General features: G+C 38.8%; 1 protein-coding gene across 3 annotated transcripts in view; it reads left to right on the top strand.

Annotated features, from left to right (window-relative positions):
* Positions 1-21,115, top strand: part of AKAP6 (A-kinase anchoring protein 6) — a 563,915-nt gene that overhangs the window by 529,009 nt on the left and 13,791 nt on the right. For all 3 annotated transcript variants that reach the window (XR_006727664.2, XR_012507556.1, XR_012507555.1), the window contains one exon: positions 10,401-10,538. The gene's annotated coding sequence lies outside the window, so the exon portion shown is untranslated. The remainder of the gene's footprint in view (positions 1-10,400; positions 10,539-21,115) is intronic.

Genomic DNA, 21,115 nt, shown 5'->3' with positions numbered 1-21,115 from the left:
CAGAAACAATTTCCCCTGTCTTTTACAAAGCTTTTCTCCTCCCAGAGGACAACTTTCTAATTCAATGGATGTTTACTAGCATCCTTCAGTTTTTCAGTTGTAAGCTGTTTAGAACTTGTTTCTTGGGCAAATAACCTGGTGACATCTTTAAAATAATTCCAAGGAGACTAGCCCATAACGAAAGGTCATTGGTCTCTAGACCAATGTCCTCTAGACTAGGAAGTGTCCTCTCCCTTCCAAGTACATCTCTTAGCTGCACAGTGCAGACGCCTACACTGGGATGCCTCTCTGTGGGCAAACTCTCACCTATTAACAGCCCTTCCTGGCCCCTACCTCCTATGTCGCTGTGTTATATCAGTAAGCTAATTCAAAAGCTCTCAATCCTCCCTTAGTCACCTGTAGGTAGAGCTCTGAGCCTCCTCTGGCTTCAGTCCCTTGTGGCACTGAAGCCAGCAAGCATCATAAACACAGGCAAGTGAGGAAGCTGCCACTCTAGAATGAGAGATACCCTCTCCTCCCCCTTAGCCCCCCAGGTCCTCCCTGTGCTGGGATCTGCCTGCATCTCCATGCTGTGGACGGTTTCCCGTAGACTTCAGGCCATTACTCCCTGCAACTATTCTTTGGGTTCTACTTACCCTATTCTGATACAGTCTGTTCACACTCCATGTAAATTTCACATTTTTAGTAACAGTCTTATTGAGTTCACGTACAGTACCGTTCACTCATTTGTGGTGAGATATATACCGTCATACGACCTCCACCAAGAAACAGAACAATTCCATCACCCTCAAAAGTTCTCTCGTGCCTCTTTGTCAGAGAGGCCTTCTGATGCCCAGCCCTAGGCAACGTCTGACTGCTTTATCTTACTGTAGTTTTGTCTCTGCTAGAATTTCATATAGGAACTACACAGTATGCACTCTGTTGTGTTTGAATTATTTCAACTTAGCCTAATGTTTCTTAGATTGATCAGTATAGTTAAATATATTAATATTCCTTTCCACTTTTTTTCACTGAACGTATACCACAGTGTGTTTATTGACCATTTCAGAGATTCATATTGATTTCGCTTCAGATCTTCCACCTCCTCTGAAACTGATTTGGAAGTGAATTTCTTGACTTTCAAGTTATCTGCTTCAAATTAACTTAACAAATTAAACATATATGCATTTAAATGTAATAGAAAAGATCCAGAGAAGCAGAGGGACCCATATGGTCCTCACAAACAAAGAATATTTTGTCGTACCAATTGTCTCTGGGAAATGAGGAATTATTCAAATGTGGGGAATTGATGCCATATTGGAAAGGTGGAAAGTTCATTCAACAACTGAAAGAACAAAAACACTGCATAGTCATGTTTCTGCTGTGGTTTATCCTGATTCCTGCACCTGTTGAAGATAAAGTTACTTAATTTTCCCCTCCTTTCTTATCTGCTTCTTCTAACAGTCACTTACATTACAGGTCAAATGTGACAAGGACCTTTTACAGTTATTTAAACATGTTAAGTCCCATGACAGTTCTTTCACATGTGCCCTTAAGTATTTGCTATTTTTCTATCTACATCAATGCTGACATTTAAAAATCTGATGATCAGTTATTTGAAAAGAATTGCCATTTGACTGAACTCACAAGTCAATTTGATAAAAACGGGTTGATCTGAGTTGATATAATCAAAAGTTATGGCTTCAGTCGTGTTTTTCAAAATTTAATGTGCATAAAATCACCAGAGGTAACTGGAAAAACATGAGGTTCCTAAGCCTCACCTTTCTAGATTCTGATTAAGAAGATTGGGGTACAGTTTAAGAATCTGTGTTTTCTAAACATTCCAGGTGATTCTGAAGCCAGTGATATGTAGATCTCATTCGGCAAGTGCTGGAATGCAAAAGATGGGTATAAAAGGCTGGTCAAACTGGGTATTGGCAAACTACATATATTAATAGGGACTCAGAGTTGCAAGTGGCAGGAACCTAAATCAAACTGGCTTAACCAAAGCAGATATGTATTGACACATATAATAGGGAAGTATGGGAGGAAAACTGGTTTTCATAAAGATCTGACCTCTGCTGGCTTTCAAAGGATGCCATTAGGATTTGATTTCTCTCTTCATCTTTTGGATTTATTTTCCTCTATGTTGCTTTGTAAGAGTTGGCAAGATTGCCATCAATAGTTCCATGCTTATGTGCCATCTCAGTAACTCCATTGGAAGGACAAGAGTCCTATGACTGAGTCTCACTGAAAAGTTTTATCACATTCCCATTTCAGAAACATTCAGAATGTTCTAAATGACGAGGCCAGAGGCAGGTGCCCCCTCGCGCTCCCAAGGGAGTGAGTGAGTGAGTGTGCGTGTGCATGTGTGTGTAAGCGTACATTTGTTCATTTGTGTGTGAGAAGATGGAGGGCATGGGTCGGGTCCAATTAAGCCCCATGAGTTGACCATAGGGTAGGTGGTGATTCCCTTCTTCCCCAACAAAAAAAAAAAATCAATGTATCAGACAGAGAGCAGCCCAAATCTGCTGTGTTACACATTTCACATCAATAGATAGCCAGTAAAATACTGTATTTTCTTCTAACTAGCCATACGTTTGGATAATCCTAGATTTCAGTAGATTTCAAACTCCTAATGACCTTGCACTAAAACTAACTTGTTTTATGTGGGGCTTGGTAAGCCCATGTTAATAGATGCTTAACAAATACATTTTCATGTCTAATATCAGCAGTGCCATAACCAATTAGCTTTGGGAGAGCTTAGCTATTCAAGACTGTTTCTGTGGATGAGAGTTTGTTGGATGGTTAAGATTACTTTTTTTTGAAATGTGCTTTGAAATCCATGAGGTAAACTGCCATCACTAACTATGGAGTGACGAATTATATTTAAGGGAAAAACAAGTTTGCTAAAACAATCTCATCATTGAGCGCTGAGAGGTAAAGCAGGAGGAATTAAAAAACAAATAGCAGAAATCATTGAAGAAACATGGATAAAAAAGATGAGCTCTAAAAGCCATGTATAGGAATTAAGCCATAGCAACTATGCAGGTGAGAGGGTTCTGATGTGGAAACAGGTGGGCAGGCGAGGGGAGAGGTATGGTAGAACCCAGTAATCAGAACCTGGCTCTGCATCAGAAAGGCCAGCCATCGAATGGCTGTGGGCAAGACTCCTCCAGACGTAAAGCAGCCTCACCAGTGACATTACATGTGGAATAATTCCATACAGGGTCATCTGTGAAGAAACTGAAGGCTAGGATGAACAGCACCCGAAAGAAAAAAACCAAAACAGAGCAGTGACATAAAAGACAGGCAGGAAATGGGGAGCCCATGACCTGAGAGTTCTCTTTTGATCTCAGTTTCCTATGATTCCAAAACAAATGTGTCTCCTTTGTGGATTCTTTCTAAGCAATAACAGTCCCAGGTTCAGCTGAATGTCAAGCATGTCGGCCCCTCTTCCAGGCCTGCCTTCTGATACGGGTCTGGTGAGTCTTCACCGCCTATGACTCAGCAGGTTCAGGAAGTAACAACAGATGTCCTTTCTCTGTTTGTTACAACTCAGAACCAGTGCCTCTTACAGCCTAGAATTTTAAACCCAAATGTCTAAAGATGAGAAACGTCAGCTCAAAGTAGACAAAATATTTTATGATTTATTGGTTCAAATTTCAAAGTTTCAAGAAGCATGGCAAAGTTTGGTGGTAATATTACAAAAAAATTTTCTCCAGGAATCTAGCAGTCTATCAGAATTATGTGTGTATAATTTTTGAAAATTACATAGTTATATACACATATATTTTAAACTTTCCCTGATGGACACTGCATGGTATTATTGTGTACATAAATAGTTTGCTTCTTGATTTTTCTCTTAGCTGAATTGACCGTGTATCCTACTTAGAGAAAAACAAGTTCAGTGAAGCGATAGTAAATTAGACACCAGGAAAAAGACAAAAGACATGAATGTGAATTGAAGGAAATTTAAGGGCTGGATATGGGATGACATCAGCATATTGGCAAGAAATAGAGAAACACAGCAAGGCTAGACTGTCTGATGTTCTGTCCAGGGTGGGACAAATGAAGACAAAGGCAAATGCAGAGCTACAGCAATAAGTACAACTGTCGAAAACGTGCCCTTTGTGGATATTAGTGTATTTATTTTCTAGCATAGAGGAAATTATTTAACGTATAGGATTCATACCTCACCTCCATTTTTTTCTTTGTATGCTTTCATCTGTATCAACCCTGCTCTAGCTCTGATCTGCCACCCATTCCAAGAGGATCCTTTTGATATTTGTGTTCTGTAATAAACCCCTCCTGCGTGTTTCCTCTGCTTTCCTCCTCACCTGACCGAAACCTGACTTTTCCTTGACTGTGAAACCTTCCTTATTGCTCACTTAATGGCTCCTACTTACAGATAAGAGTCCCAGGTTAATCCCAGAAGGCAGGTCTGAAACAAGGGCTTGCATTCAGTGAGTGTATTTTCAGAAGCAATCCCAGGAAACAGGTGGGGAGCTGGGAGGAGTGGACCCAGGAAGGAGGGAAAGCCAGCCCAAAGATGTGTAATCAGACTGGGAACTGCTGTGGACAACAGGAGGCCAGTCCATCTGGGATGATTCGCAGAGCCTTCTAGAAATCTCAGAATAATTTGTCTGACAGAGGGAAGAGGGGAGCATGTATCTACCAGCCACGTGTCAGACAGTTTCTGTCTCAGTCGGTGTGGACCCCTCCATCTTAGATTGCACGTATGTGAGGGCCAAACCTGATTGTCAGGCCCTGGGGTGGAAGGTAAGAGCTGAGCGGTGTGCTTGAGCTGAGGTGCTGTCGGTCACACGTGTGTGCGGCTGGCGGCTGCAGTGATTCCTGAAGTAAGCAGTGGCCAACGGGGACATAGAAAGAGACACATGAAGTTTTCTGTACAAGTGGCAACCAATTCCTACATCACTGCTGTGTCTAGTCCATTATCCTCCCAACTTTACCTAGTCAGCCATCCCCTCCTGGAATCCATGGCATCTCCCAAAACCTCTCCCTCCATCATCTCAGCTTCCATCCACCGGCATGCCCTCCCAACCTCCTCCCATTATCCTCTACAACCTGTGTCTTGTCACCAGTTTCCTTTCCTTCAGTACAGATGGCAATGACCCTGTGATCTCCCTGCCTCACACCTCCTCACCTTCAGGCATCACTCAAGTCCAGCTGGCCTCCGGCACAGCCATATCTATGGCCGCGCTATCATCCAGGCCTTCTGCACTGTACACCTTGAATACAGGCATTTTAAAAAATACAAAACCTATTTCCTTCCTCATTCCTTCTGCTCTTCTCTTAGTTCTCACTGTGCGCTAAATGCTTCCCGACTTCCCAGCCCATATCCAAGCAATTCTGGTTTTATCTGCTTCCCTACCCAGGCTGGTCTTCCTGCAGTGCTCAGTCACGGCAGTAACACGTGAGCTAGCACCTGGCAGTCCTGCGCTGCTTTCGCCTACCGTCTGCTTCCTCTTCTGTAGTCTTGTTTCTTTTTTCTCCCCTGTGCTACACAGTAGGTCCTTGTGGTTTATCATTTTATATAGATTAGTGTGTATATGTTAATCCCAAACTCCTAATTTATCCCTCCCCCTGCCCCTTTCTCCTTTGGTAACCGTTTTCTCTGTTTGTGAGTCTATTTCTGTTTTGTAAATAAGTTCATTTGTATTTTTTTTTTAGATTCCTCATGTAAGTGATATTTGTCCTTCTCTGTCTGATTTACTTCACTTAGTATGATCATCTCTATGTCCATCCATGTTGCTGCAAATGACGTTATTTCATTCTTTCTTATGACTATGTAGTGTTCCACTGTGTATACGTACCACATCTTCTTTACGCAGTCATCTGTTGATGGACATTTAGGTGGTTTCCATGTCCTGGCTCTTGTAAAAAGTGCTGCTATGAACACTGGGGTCCATGAATCTTTTTGAATTAGAGTTTCCTTTGGACATATGCCCAGGAGTGGGATTGCTGGGTCATATGGTAGGTCTATTTTTATTTTTTTAAGGAAACTCCATACTGTTCTGCATGTGTCTGTACCAATATACATTCCCACCAACAGTGTAGGTGAGTTCCTTTTTCTCCACACCCTTTCCAGCATTATTTGTAGACTTTTTTCTAATGGCCATTCTGACTGGTGTGAGGTGATATCTCATTGTAGTTTTGATTTACATTTCTCTAATAATTAGCAACATTGAGCATCTTTTCATGTCCCTGTTGGCCATCTGTATGTGTTCTTTGGAGAAATGTCTATTTAGGTTTTCTGCCCATTTTTTTGATTAAGCTGTTTTTGTTTTGTTTTGATATTAAACTGAATGAGCTGTTTGGGTATTTTAGAAATTAATCTCTTGTCGATCACATTGTTTGCAAATATTTTCTCCCAGTCTGTAGGTTGTCTTTTAGTTTTGTTTATGGTTTCCTTTGCTGTGCAAAAGCTTTTTTAGTTTAATTAGGTCCCATTTATTTATTTTTCTTTTATTTCCATCACTCTAGGGGATGAATCAAAAAAAATATTGCTGCGATTTAGGTCAAAGAGTGTTCTGCCTATGTGTTCCTCTAGGGTTTTCTATATGTAGTATCATGTAATCTACAAACAGTGATAATTTTACTCCTTCTTTTCCAATTTGGATTCCTTTTATTTATTTTCCTTCTCTGATTGCTATGGCTAGGACTTCGAAAACTATGTTGAAAAAAAGTGGCAAGAGTGGGCATCCATGTCTTTTTCCTGATCTTAGAGGAAATGCTTTCAACTTTTCACCATTGAGTATGATGTTAGCTATGGGTTTGTCATATATGGCCTCTATTATGTTGAAGTATGTTCCCTCTATGCCCACTTTCTGAAGAGTTTTTTTAATCATAAATGGATGTTGAATTTTATCAAAAGCTTTTTCTGTATCTATTGGGATGACCATATGGTTTTTATTCATTAATTTGGTGTGTCACAATGATTGATTTGCAGATATTGAAAAATCTTTGCACCCCTGGGATAAATCCCACTTGATCATGGTGTATGATCCTTTTAATGTATTGTTGGAGTCAATTTGCTAGTATTTTGTTGAGGATTTTTGCATCTATGCTCATCAGTGATACTGGCCTGTAATTTTCTTTTTGTGTGTGTAATATCTTTGGTTTTGGTATCAGGGTGATGGTGGCCTCATAGAATGAGTTCAGAGGTGTTCCTTTCTCTGCAATTTTTGGAAATAGTTTCAGAAAACTAGTTGTTAACCCTTCTCTAAGTGTTTGGTAAAATTAACCTGTGAAGCCATCCAGTCCTGGACTTTTGTTCATCGGAAATTTTAAAATTGCTGATTCAGTTTCAGTACTAATAATTGATCTGTTCTTATTTTCTATTTCTTGCTAGTTCAGTGTCTTTCTAAGAAGTTGTCCATTTCTTCTAGGTTGTCAATTTTATCAGCATATAGTTACTCATAGTAATGCCTCACGATCCTTTGTATTTCTATGGCGTCACTTGTAACTTCTCCTTTTTCATTTCTGATTTTATTGATTTAGGCCCTCTCCCTTTTTTTCTTGATGAATCTCACTAAAGGTTTGTCAATTTTGTTATCTTTTCAAAGAACCAACTTTAGTTTCATTGATCTTTTCTATTTTTCTTTCTTTTGTTTTGTCTTTATTTTGTTTATTTCTGCTCTGATCTTTATGATTTCTTTCTTTCTACTAACTGGGTTTTGTTTGTTCTTCTTTGTCTAGTTGCTTTGGGTGTAAGCTTAGGTTGTTTACGTATTACTAGGTTACTTGTAATTATTATACTAATTATTATTATACTTACATAATATGTTATGTAATTTATTATATATTATATATTATAATTATACTTACTATATTATTATTTTACTTATACTTATTAATTATTATACTTATTACTATTATTATTATTAGGTTATTAGGTTGCTACCTTACTATTATTGTGTTACTGTCAATTTCTCCTTTTATTCTGTTGACATTTGCCTTATATATTGAGGTGCTCCTGTGTTGGGTGCATATGTTTTTATAATTGTTATATCTTCTTGGTTTGATCCTTTGATCATTATGTAGTGTCCTTCTTTGTCTCTTGTAACAGTCTTTATTTTAAAATCTATTTTGTCTGATAAAAGTATTGATACTCAGGCTTTTTTTAAATTTCCATTTTCATGGAAACCCTGTTGTTTGGATTCCTTTTTTCTTTCTTGTGTGTATATCTATTATAGATTTTTGTTTTGTGAGTACCATAGGTTTTGGTATAGCATTCTATATATATATACGTGCTTGTTTTAAGTTGCTGATATCTTAATTTCAAATGCATTTTAGATACCCTGCATTTATTCTTTCCTCTTTTCTTGATTACTCTTTTTGATATCATATTTAACATCTAATTGTTTAGCTTGTCCCTTAACTGCTTGTTGTGGACACAGATGATTTGACTACTTTTTGTCTAATTAATCTCCCATCTAGCTTTGTGTGTGGATGATTTCCTTTATTGTATGCTTGTCTTTACCAGTGAGCTTTACCACTTCATAACTTTATTATTTCTAATTGTGGCTTATTCCTTTCTGTATGCTTGTTTCATATCAAAGATTGCTGGAGAAAATTCTCAAGGCCATGATACCAGACTCAGCTACAAATTCATACTACTTCATCTCTGCTGAAATAGCAATCTTATTCTATTTATGTATTTTTGTATTTTTGAATCCATAGACTACTGCATTGCTTATGAGCCTTTTCCCCATTCCCCATGCTTCCATCCCTAATCTCATGTATTTATTCTCAGTAGAAGCCCTTGCTTCCTACTTCACTGAAAAAAATTAATAAATAAATAAAGACATTGCAAGATAAGTCCCTTCAACTTGTCTTATTTCCACCTCCAAATTGTACCCTAACCCAACCTCCCTCTTTGTTTTGGTCTCTGAGGAAAAACTAGCCCACTTCCCTGTGGGGCTAATTCTACCCTATAAGGGTATGATATCAAAAGAAATGCAACAGGCTTTAACCTGAGCTCACTCAGCTATTTCTGCCAGCACACCAACAGCACAAAGCCCTCAAATTTAAATAGCGTTTCTCTTTAATTTGTCACCATCCTGCTACACTAACCCGTGACCAACTGCAATGCATTCATCTTTTGATACAAATTGTATTTCTTTTCTTTTGCCTCTTAGAGGAGTCCTCTTCACATCCCACCTGGATCAGAGCACTAGTCTCCTGGCCAGTCTTCAAGATGCTGTCACACTCATTACCTCAATTGTCCCTTTCATCAGTACCTAAAGGAGCGCACAAGGCTTCGATCTTGGGTAGTGTACAGGTCCTCTATAATCAAGCTTCTCACATCCCCACACATGCCTCAAATTTTTCCCTAATGTAGGTGGAGTATGTTTCTTAGCACATGTAAGAGGAATCTATTACTTAGAATATCATTCCCCCTTTTTTAGGACCATCCACGTTCTACTCATTTTCTACAGATTACATTGATGCGTGTTAATCTTTCCTCTCCCCAAATGCCTATTGTATATGTAGCCTACAGTATATTTGGTTATACATTGTTTTCATCATTTTTAACTATTTTTTTCTGTTTAGGACTTGTCTTTAACAAGGGAGCATGCTCCTTACGAGCAGGGATTTTATCTTATTCACCTCTTGTCCTGACAGCGGTAGCCACCCATTAAGCGCTTACTGCAAATATCTGTTGACTTCATTTCAGTGAGTCAGAGCTTTTCGTTTGAAAAAGGAACCTACACATGTGCAGTTGAATCTCAAATAGTATACACTAGCTCTCCAACGTTCATAAGTGGAATGAATTGGCATAATTAAGATCATCTTATTTTTCTCCGAATGTTGGTTGTGAATGACCTAGCTTCATGGCAATACTGAACCATGGGAACCATCCCTAAATTTACGTTTCCTACTAAGCACAGTGCCTAAGTGTTAACCCCAAACTATGTGGATGATGAAATATAAATACAGTTTGTGTCTACACATCATAAACAATTACATTAAAATATGAAAATATAAGATCTGGAAACATAAAAGTTTGACTGTTCTTTTAAATGTTTTTGTAGAGATATTGACAGCAGTAATTTTGAAATTTAAATATTTGTTTGGAATTTGTATAAATCAGAGCTTAAACATAAGAACTTAATTCACAAGTTTTATGTTTGTGGATGTTAAGTCATTAGAATTAAAAAATAATTTAAGCAAACAATACTGCCCATCTCTGTTCTTTTAAAAAGAAATTTGACAAACTTTGATCTACCCTAACTTGCAGCCCCATGCAAGATTTCTCTGCAACATCCGTGTCAGTCTATGCTCCAACATCACTGCCTTCCTTCATAGGAAGGTCAACATCTCTTAAGGCAACCCACTACATTTGGAGACAGATGTCATTTTTTTCAGAATTTCGTCACCACTTTATTTTACAGGCATTACACAGTTCTGATACCTGGTGGCCAGGCATGTGTGGTACGGCAGGCCGAGTGTGACAGTGAGAAGTGGTGCTACCCTGCTCCAGTTGGATGGGGCCAGATCTTCCTGTAACTCAAGAGATGCTGAAAATCAAGGTATTTATATGAAATCTTGTGGCTTTTTAACACAAGGAACTAATTCAAAATGTTAGATAAAATACTCTGGAGGAGGGTGGTAAGTAAAACAACAGGGCTAAACCTGGCTTGAAGCCCTTTAGTTGTTTTTTTTTTTTTTTTAACTTCTAAGTACTGTCTTACATTTTCACCTCTGGAAAAAAAATGTGTTAAATTTATACCCTCTTACTTAAAAAAAGAAGAAAAAAAGTCAGATATTTAAGAACAACAATTGTTCTCCATAGTTACCGCAGTCTTTTTAAAATTCCTTGAGTCTTTAGAACTCAAAATACATTTAGGTTCAAAAATCAATGACATGTATCTGTACTGAGAGAGCCATGATTTAGAGGGTTCCTTAATGCAAAATATCGATTTCTATTATGATTGTTTTGCTTAGTTTGGGTCCACTGTTAAATTTTCACTTGGAAACCAGGCCTAGTATTCTCTTGGCCTCCCTACTTTATGTCATAAGCAAATTAGATAAGCGTAGTTTTGATGACCTCATTTAGAGCATTGATTAAAACTGCGTTGAGCTTTCTTGGACCAAGATAACTGTCTTATGATAGGTCACTAGTCTCACTGCCCTGTCCCCCAACTAGCTGGCAGACATCATTCAATGATCTTTAAATCTCTGGGAATAAGTAATAACCCTTTTTAAGACATTAAGATGGAGTTTATCAAATATTCTATTAAAATTTAAAAATACATAGTATATATTATTTTCCTATTTGCCAGTTCAAATTCCGCTGAAAAAGGAGCCTAAACAGTGTTGCACAACTTGAGGACATGGTGAAAGGGCTTCATTCATAATGCCTTTTGCTCAAAAGGGAACCCTAAGCATGACTCATAGAACACAGTGTGGCTGGTGCCCCCTGGAGTTGTGCATTCACCATAGCCCTCAATGAGGTGAATTTGGTAATAATACCCTTGAGATATCTATGCATATATGCTAGCTCCTGGTGATCCTGTTCATGGGCCAGGCTTTTAAAAATAACAAAAACAAGTCTTAAAAAAACTGATTAATAATTTGCTGGCTTCAGACACACTTCAGTATACTTTCCTCCGATAAATATTTTGGTAACATTTGAATTTGTACAAGAAATTATAATTTGCTTATATAGTCAATTTTTAATCTTAGTAAACACTATGTAACCCCAGAGAAGATCTAAATATCTCTGGCATTTCGTATATATTACTGACTCACACTTAAAAAGCATGTCTATTGTAGTCATGATGATCGGTTTGCACAGGGATGGATGAATCCTTCTGTAAAGGGTCAGGTAGCAAATATTTTAGGCATTGCAGGGCACATGTGGACTTTGTCACATATTCTTTTCATCTTTTCTAGTAGTTACAAATGTTTTAATAGCTGGTAATTTAATCAACAGTGAGTGTTACCTCACTACTTTTCTGTGGCCTTTTCTCTGTATTTTTGGTGCTATGTGCATACACTGCCCTAAGCACTTTCAGTTCGTTAGTAGTTTTTAGATCCTCACAATAACCCAGGGAAATAGGCTCGCCTGTTGTCTCTGTGGCTTAGGTTGGGAAATCAAATCATAGCGGGGTTAAATAACTTGCCCAAGTTTTCATGCCGATGTTTCTCTTACAAAGAAGTTCTTAAAATTGTATCCTACATACATTAAAGGGTGGAAATTAGTACAAAATGGATACAGGGCATTGCGATTTATTTCTATATAAGGTGAAGTGGCCTCAGCCTTTTCCATTTTTTTTTTCTTTATACCACAGTGTGCAACTGCAGATGTGTATGTTTCCACTAGATTGTGGAATGATAAACTGATATGAAAATATTTTAAATAGCATGCCAAAAATGTCTTCCCTGTGCACAAAATGGACAAAGTCCAAGTGTTAGTCTAAATTTCATATTATCTACCAATCTTCCCAGAAGAATCTGAAAGATGTTACTGTTTAAGTCACGTAGTTCTTCTGAATAATCTTTTCTTTGTAAACAGTTGGCAATCCAAACTCTGGATTTTTCCATTTAATGTTCAAAGGAAGCTCATTTTTAAGATCGTTTTTAATCAGCGTATCTGTCGCCTTCCTTTTTCACCTTGATTTTGCCATTACCCTCCGGTGCTGGTGGTTATGGGACTTGCAGCTTTAAGCTGCTATTCATTTTCTTCTTTAATGCTGCAGTTTTCTATTCACCAAGACTTGCCTTCCCTCCATGTTTTCTCTAAAACTGAAAACTAGTGATCGGTTTTCTAAAAGCTATAATTTTTACATTAATCTTGTTTCTTCTTTTAATTGGATGATGGTAGGGGGCTGGTGATGGCTGTTATTTATTTGGAGAATCCTGCTTCAGTGAAGCTGTCCTGAAGTAAAGGCTTGAAATGAAAATACTCCTCAAGGCCTGTGACAGAGTAAATAAAAAGAAAGGAAGAGAGAGAGGGCGAAGTATGACAGGGAGCGGGTACAGCACTGAAATTGCCATCAATTCAGGAAGTAGAAGCCAGTCAGAAACAGGTAACCAACGGATTTCTTCAAGTTTAAGTATAAAGCCATGTCCTGGCCCGTACAGATCCAAGTTGCTAAAAATTCCCACCCCACCTGCCCGCCAGCCCAGTGGCCACCGAGCAGGCAGACAGCTAAATAAACACAAAGTTTCCTTCAACATGTGTGTGTGATGCACATTCAAGAGGAAAATCCATAGCGAAGATAAAGTGATCATGTTCAAACTCATTTAGGCAAACAAGTACTCAAGATTTCTTCTTATCTTTTGCTGGTTTACCTCTCAGTGGGCTACTCTGAGGCTACCTCTGTCACCATTCATTGTACATTCTTCTTTTTTATTACTATAATTTTTTAAGTTGAAGTATAGTCGATTTACAAAGTTTCAGGTGCATAGCAAAGTGATTCGGTTATAGACATATATATTCTTCAGATTCTTTTACTTTATAGGTTAGTACATGATATTGAATATAATTCCCTGTGCTATATAGTAGGTCCTAGTTTATCTATTTCATATATAGTAGTTTGTCTCCCTTTATCCCAGATACCTAATTTATCCCTTCCCCCTTTTCCCCTTTGGTAACCATAAATTTGTTTCTATGCCTGTGAGTCTGTTTCTGTTTTCAAATAAGTTCTTCTGTATCACTTTTTAAGATTCCAAATATAAGTGCTGTAATAGATACTTATCTTTCTCTGTCTGATTTACTTCACTTAGAATGATGATCTCTAGGTCCATCCATGTTGCTGCAAATGACGTTATTTCATTCATTTTTATAACTGAGTAACTCAGTAATATAACTGAGTAATAGCTGAGTATATATATCTCACAGCTTCTTTATCCAGTCATCTGTGGATGGACATTTAGGTTGCTTCCATGTCTTGGCTATTGTAAACAGTGCTGCTATGAACATTGGGGTGAATGTATCTTTTTGAATTAGAATTTTCATCTTTTGTGTATATATATGCCCAGGAGTGGGTTTGCTGGATCATCTTGAATGCATTGTGGTTAAATTGTTTATCACCCAAAAGAAACTTAAAATGGTATTTTGGAGGAGGGTTCCCTCACCTAGAGAGGGTTTGTAAATATAAAGCAGTATTGGGAAATAAATCATATGGGATTTCAAACCCAAATTCTTTTTAATTTTAATTTTGAGAAAGAAAATGGACTAGCAAATTAGAAGAATTAGGTACCATTATAGTCAATCCACAAATTTGAATTTACTTAGGATAATTTAAGCATTCTTTCAAGAGTAACAAACAATAATTCCAATCTTAGTTCTCTAATTTTTCACAAACTACAGTTGAAAAAACATGCTAAATATCTCTGAAAATGTTAATTAAAAACTTGAATTTGTTTTATATCATCACAAATATCCAGTATCTGAAGGTGTCACAAATTTTTCAAAGTTTTTTTTTTTCCATAGCTCCCATGGCTTTAAATTTGTTACATTGAAAAATTATCTAGTTTTTAGTATTAGTTTTCTTGTCTCAGTGCTTTAATTAATAAAACTGTGTGTTATTTTTAGCATGGTAATCTAATCAATAGGACATACTTTTACCAGATTACAACAATTAGAAAGCATCATTTACAGAAGAATCAACATTAATTTTCTATAATACGTCATGATGAAAATAGAACACTGTGTACCAGGAGATCAGACCATGAGATGTTTTTATATGGTGTTTTCAAATCAACTCTTTTATAAAAATGATTTACTAGCCAATTCATTCAAGAAGCTAGTTGATTAAGGTTTTTATATTTTTGTGTTCAGGAACAAATATTCCATGTCCCTTTATTCAGTAAGTCCCATGTGCAGGGCGCTGCACAGAGTGTTTTCATGTAGTTAACTGGAAATGCCAAATGGAGCTGGGCACTGTTTCCACTGGGAAACACTGCTGGTCACAACCAGTGAGGAGAAACCCGGATGCTCTCCCGCATTGCAACAGACATTTATCGTACGGAAAGGAGTGACCTAATCAGAAAGATATAGAGAGAGGTAGATGGATTTTTAGAAGGTCAGTAAATACATAGGTATATCTAGAAGGAAATATTTACATATAGAGGATGCTAACAATTGTTAGGTACTGGGAAGCGTTTTAGAACTTTTACTGAAGTATAATGTATATGCAAAAATTGTAAGCATAGAACGCCTACAATTTTTACAAACTATACTTGTATAATCAGCACCCAGATCAAGGAACAGAATATTTGCAGCATTCCTGAAACTACTCATCTTCCACCTGGAGGGTAACCCCTTCCTGTCAGGTAACAGCACAGAGTAGTTTTGCTTGTTTTGGAACTCTGTATAAATTGAAACATTCTGTATGTGCTATTTTGTATCTGACTTTTGCTCAGCTTTTTGTTGGTGAGATCTAGCCACGTTGTATGCAGTTGTAGTTCTTTCATTCTCATTCTGTCTTGCGTAAGCCTCGATTTATCTGTCTGTTCTGTTGAAGGGTTTGGGGGAAACTCCTAGTTTGGGGTTATGCTTTGGAAAAATCTGTGTTTCTCCTCCTGTATCTTTCTCTTTTTCTTTCACTTCTGACGTGTCTGGTCGCCAAATGTGTGGGATTTTTTCCCACACCAAGCAATTCTCTATGACACCAGCAGGGTATCCTACAATTTAGCTCAATTCTAACACTATCTACTTGGAGGTAGCATAAGATCCCACAGGTTAAGGGCTCTGTCCCATAAGGCTGCTTTCCAATCCAAATGCCAATCACAAGTTCTAAGTCCCTAGGTTACCCAGCTTTTGTCCACCGTGGCTACAAATGAGAGGTTCCCATCACTTCCTTCCCTTGGGATTTGATCATTTGTTAGAATAGCTCATAGAACTCAGGGAACCACTCACCAGTTTATGAAAGGATATGATTCAGGATATTGATAAACAGCCAAATGAAATGATATTATAGGTCTAGGAAGGTCCCAAGCACAGAAGCTCCTGTCCCCGTGGAGTAGGGATATGTCCCCCTCCACATTAGTGGACATGTTCACCCATCTGAAAGCTCTCCAAAACCTGTACTGTTGGGATTTTTATGGAGGCTTCACCACATAGTCATGATCAATCATTAATCCCGTCCATTTCCAGTCCCTCTCCCCTCTCTAGAGAAATGGGGGGCAGGGTTGAAAATTTCAAGCTTCTAATCATGGCTTGGTCTTCCTGGTGACCAGCTCCCATCCAGAAGCCATCAAGGAGCCCACCCAGAGTGGCCTCATTAAAACATAAGATACTCCCAGTGCTCTTACTACTTAGGAAATTACAGGGGTTTTAGGAGCTCTTGCCAGGAACCAGGGGCAAAGACCAATAAATACATTTTCTACTATCTCATGGGTTCATATGAATAGTATTGCATGAACATGCTTGTGTATGACTTTTAATTAGTAGATGTGTTTCCGTTGGGTACTTCCTTAAGGAGGAGCTGCTGGGTCACAGGGTGTACTGATCATGGGGTATTGGACAGTGCTAGGTTTCCAACACGGCTGGCCGATCTGCAGCCCCACTGGCAGCAGTTGAGAGCTGTTCCATACAGATGCCTTTGTCTTTTTGGTTTCTTACTTACATTGTAGCCATTCTAGCAAACATATAGTAGCTCAGGCTGTTTTAATTTGCATTTTCCTAATGGCCACTGTGAGAAATGTAAAACTACATTGCCACAATAATCAAATCATCATAACAGTTTGTACTGATGAGGAAATATCTTCAGCAGATTTGTGTTTTACTCAGATTCACTCAGGTTGCATGTGGTAAACCAGGATTGAAACACTAGGTTTTGCTCATTAGAGAGGCACATAACAATAGACCTCCAGAGTCAGAAGAGAATTTTGAGATTATCCCACCCAAAAATGTTTCACATGAAGTCAAGGTCCAGAGAGTTGGATGTGTTAATTACTTCAGAGATTCAATTATACTTTGGGGGGTTTTGCCTGGTGGGATATGCTGGCCTAGAGGTCTGGATTCAATTCTAGGTTGGAGACAAGTCATGTACCTTCTCTGGGCATCTATTCTTTAATGAGAACTCTTTGGGCTCAAAAATGTTCTCTTGTGTGTTTATAGTCACCCAGAAGACAATTAGGATAAAAACAGTAGCTTTCTGTGGTTCACGGCTGGCACAGGACTGGAGTGGTCCTCGGTGGCCTGTCCTCCCTCTGTGCCATGATTGCTGGTCTTCCGCTGAGCTCAGCAGCTGGATGCTGTCCTCAGTTTTTGACCCGTATTCCAGTGGTCTGCTGGGTAGCTCCACCCAAAGACCCACAGACACCTCAACTTAACATGTCCCAACCCCGATATGTCCCCCTTCTCCCCTTCACCAACTCCCGTCTCCCATCCTACTTGTAAACCTGTTTCTCTTCCCTATTTCTTAACTTAGTTAAAATCAGTATCACTGACCTCCATTTTCTATCTAAACTATGTTCCTGTCTCCTTCTCCACTCTGTTAGCCCTCATCAAGCACTCATCATTATGCCTCTTTCTATTGGAACAGTTTTCTAAAAGGGTCCAGAGCTCCAGTATCTTTCCCCACTAATCTACCCTCCACAGTCTTGCAGTCTTTATCTTTCTCTACTATCAGATGATCATGCCATAATCTTGATAAAATAAAATAAAAATATCTTTGGTGACTCTCTGTGAACAATGAGGTGAAATCCAAATTATTGGCCCTCCAGGTCTTTAAAATCTGTCACCTGCCTACCTTGCACACCTGAGTTTAATTTCTCATTGCTCATTTTGCTTTGCTGCATCACCTCTGTGTCCTGCCTCAGACCCGGTCTCCTCTCCAGCTGTGCTCCATGCCCTGCATGAGATGAGCGTGCTCCCCTTCACCTACTAGAACCTGCTGACCCAGAATGCCCTTTTCTTCCATGCTCGTTAAATTCCTATCAATTTCCTCACCTGTGAGACTTCTTTTACCCTGCCTGTCACTTGCCCAGGTCACCTTCACCTTCTCATCTCTGTTTTTACCTCAGTCATCAAAGCTGTACTGCAACATTCCTCACATGGCGCCCTAGTCATTTGTGTACGCATTCATCTTCCCGGCTTTTGAAATATCACAAGCATGAGGATTGGGTCCATCCATCTCCGTATCTCCTGTGCTGTGTGAACAAAGATGCTCAGTGAATATTACGTGAATGTATAAATGAGTTTATTGAATCTGAGGGGACAAAAAACCAGGCTTTCCTTAGTAGCAAAATACCAAGATGTAACGTTTCCCTTTTCTTGTCAATACGCTTGAGTTTTTTCCTTTGCTTTTCTTGTCATCAATGTTTTTCTTTTCTTTTTTTTAACTAGGTGTTTGCTAGGATGGCACTTTTGTGTACACGTTAAGTGCATTTATTTGCAATTATGACATCTTGAATTTGAAGATTTGCATGGGACTCTTTGAGGCTTTAAATTGAATATTATAGATGAATTTCTTGAAATCAAATTTATCTTAAAAAATAGAAGCCCAGAGAGCTGGCAAGTGGAGTGCGTATAATAGCATGCACTCTCTTCATTGTCATCTGCAGGTGTGGTCTGCTCCCCTCTGCTTCCAGTTTGCAGTGGGTAAAACTGATACACTAAGTTAATTCATGATGGTGAGCCTGTGATTGATCATAATATCACTTTTTTTAAAAATCTGGACAATGTTTCACAAAGTCTGGCATATGAAAAAAATCCAAACATTTTAAAATTAAAATAACATATGGCCTAGGTAAAACAAATGAAAACCTACAAATGGATCTCTGAGATAGTAAGCCCCAGATTGTTTATAAGCCCTTTTCTAAAAAATAAAGAAATTATAAAAGAACCAATTACTCAAATATATAAATGCTCCACCTTTTCCTTAAGATGTTTTATGTGTACTCAGTCATCACTCAAAAATTTAGCTTTTAATTTAACCTTTAAAACCAAAGAATGATGACTTTTAAAAATGCTGTAAGAATATACTATTGACATATTGTAAATTGGCTGTATTTCAATTAAGAAAATACATTATTGCAACAAGGTAGTGGCGCTCTCTGGACAGAAGTCTTCCTGATGTTCTTTTACAGTCATTAGGTAAATAACAGTGCATTAGGAAACGTTCATTTGAATTTTCCAAAACGGTTTTCCTCTTATGACATTCTAGATTTTCAGCAAGTTTTAAGTAAATTAAAAAAAAAAGTGCTGAACAAAGGAAAGGAGCATTTTCAGGCAAGGGACAAAAAGAAAAATTAATAAGGATTAAACATTTTTCACACTTTGTTCAAAAGTGCATATTTTGAATTTGTTCTCACTTAAGTAATGCTAAATTATGGTATGAAGCCCACATTAGTAACTACTCTTCAGCAGCCACATTATCCAGGATTACTGGCATTAAATACGAAGCATTAGCTGTTATTGTTTATAAATTAATTTTTTTCTATTCCTGTGAGTTCTGTGAATTACACTGTGTAATCTCCCTTTCTCAGGGGACATAAGGTGTTACAGTGAAAATAACTGTGGTCTAGAAACTGAAGACTTAGAGTCAACATGTGATTGGCCACTAAGTGGTTCCGTGACCTTAGATGAGTCACTCAACTTTCGCTGACTCTCTTTTAAAGACATCGGATTGGAACTGGACTCTGCGTGAGGTTGTTTCTAATTCTAACACTAAGTGACCCTTCTCGGGCCCATATTAAGGAGGATTATAACATGCCACAGTTCAGTCCTTTATCTCAAACAGCCTGAAGCCAAAGAGACATTTTATTGGCTCATAAAACTGGAAAGTCTAGGAGTAGATCTAGGTCTTGAAGTCTGGAGGGATCCATTCAAGGGCTCCAAATGTGTCATCAAAATCCAATTTCTCAAATTCTTTTTCTCAGCTCTGCTTTCCTTTCCTTGGCTTCCCTCATAGGCAGGCTCTCTTCATGTGGTTTTCTCTGGCAACTCCAGACTCACCTCATCTCTACAGCATCTCTACCAGCACAGAAAAAAGCATATTGCCACGAATGCCCTGAGTGGCTGGGTCTGAGTCATGCTGTCTCTTGGAGGTGATGGGGGTGGTGGGGAATTTCCCCATGAACAGAGAGGAGTGGTTCCTCAAAGGAAAACTGGGATGAAGTTTGCATAACAAGGGAAATGGCTGCTGAACAGACAAAAATAATAGGTATTCCCTGGCGACTTTGCAGCTGGGGCTACTGCTTTATGATGTGCATGGCTTTTTCCCTCTCTGCACTGCCAGCTCCTCGGATAGCAAGAACCACGTTTGTTCACTCTGGATTTCCTCTCAAACCTACCATTGTTCTTTGAAATGAGAAGAAATGTTTGTTAATGTAATAACCATGGCAGCTATGGAAGGGGGCACTCAGATAGCGTTAGCTGACAGCCAGCTTCCAGCTGCAGGGACTTGAGGACTGACCACAGCATTTGAGCCCAGGCCAGGCTGTTCCCTGGGGGACTCTTCGCCAATGACTGAACATGGCAGGGTTCTAGGGCCTGGCCATTTCTGCTTCATGCTATACTCCTCTATGGGCAGTTTTTGATGTGGAGCTTCCCACTGGGTTAGCCAATGCTTTGTTAGGTCAGTATGGCAGTCTGAGGCTCTCCTAGTTTGCTTTCTCCCACTTTCTTTCTCGCTCACAGATCTGCAACTCATCTGAAAGTTTCCCCTGTCTAATCCTGCTTCCCTTTATCTTTCTCAAGGGTTGCTTCTCCCAGTAGACCTTGTGCATTCCCAACACTGTCTCAGCATCTGTCTTCTGCGGGACCCAAACTGATGATAAGAGAGCTTTTGGGCTTGGATTATCTTTCACTCCTCTGGCAGTAAGGACCCCCATCTTGGTGGTAAGCAGGGTACCTATGGTCACAGGTGGTGACTCCCTTGCTAAAACCTTCACAGGTAATGACCTAGGACATTGCTGCTGTGGAGGGGAACACCCTGACTGCAGTAGGATTCAGGACTTTGAAAAGTGCTGAGCAGGAGATAGGTGGGTACTTATACATAGAAGGACAGTGCGTTTTGCTGGCTGTTATTAGATTGAATTGAAACAGTAGAGGAAAATAATGAAAGGCTAAGGGCAATTAACAAACTGAAAATTAAGTAAGAAATCCAGGGGACCACTTTGGCAGCTTCAAAAGCAGTCTTTATCTTCT

The sequence above is a fragment of the Camelus bactrianus genome, chromosome 6, assembly GCF_048773025.1.
Source record: "Camelus bactrianus isolate YW-2024 breed Bactrian camel chromosome 6, ASM4877302v1, whole genome shotgun sequence".
NCBI classification, from domain to species: Eukaryota; Metazoa; Chordata; class Mammalia; order Artiodactyla; family Camelidae; genus Camelus; species Camelus bactrianus.
This window is presented reverse-complemented; position numbering and strand designations above follow the sequence as displayed.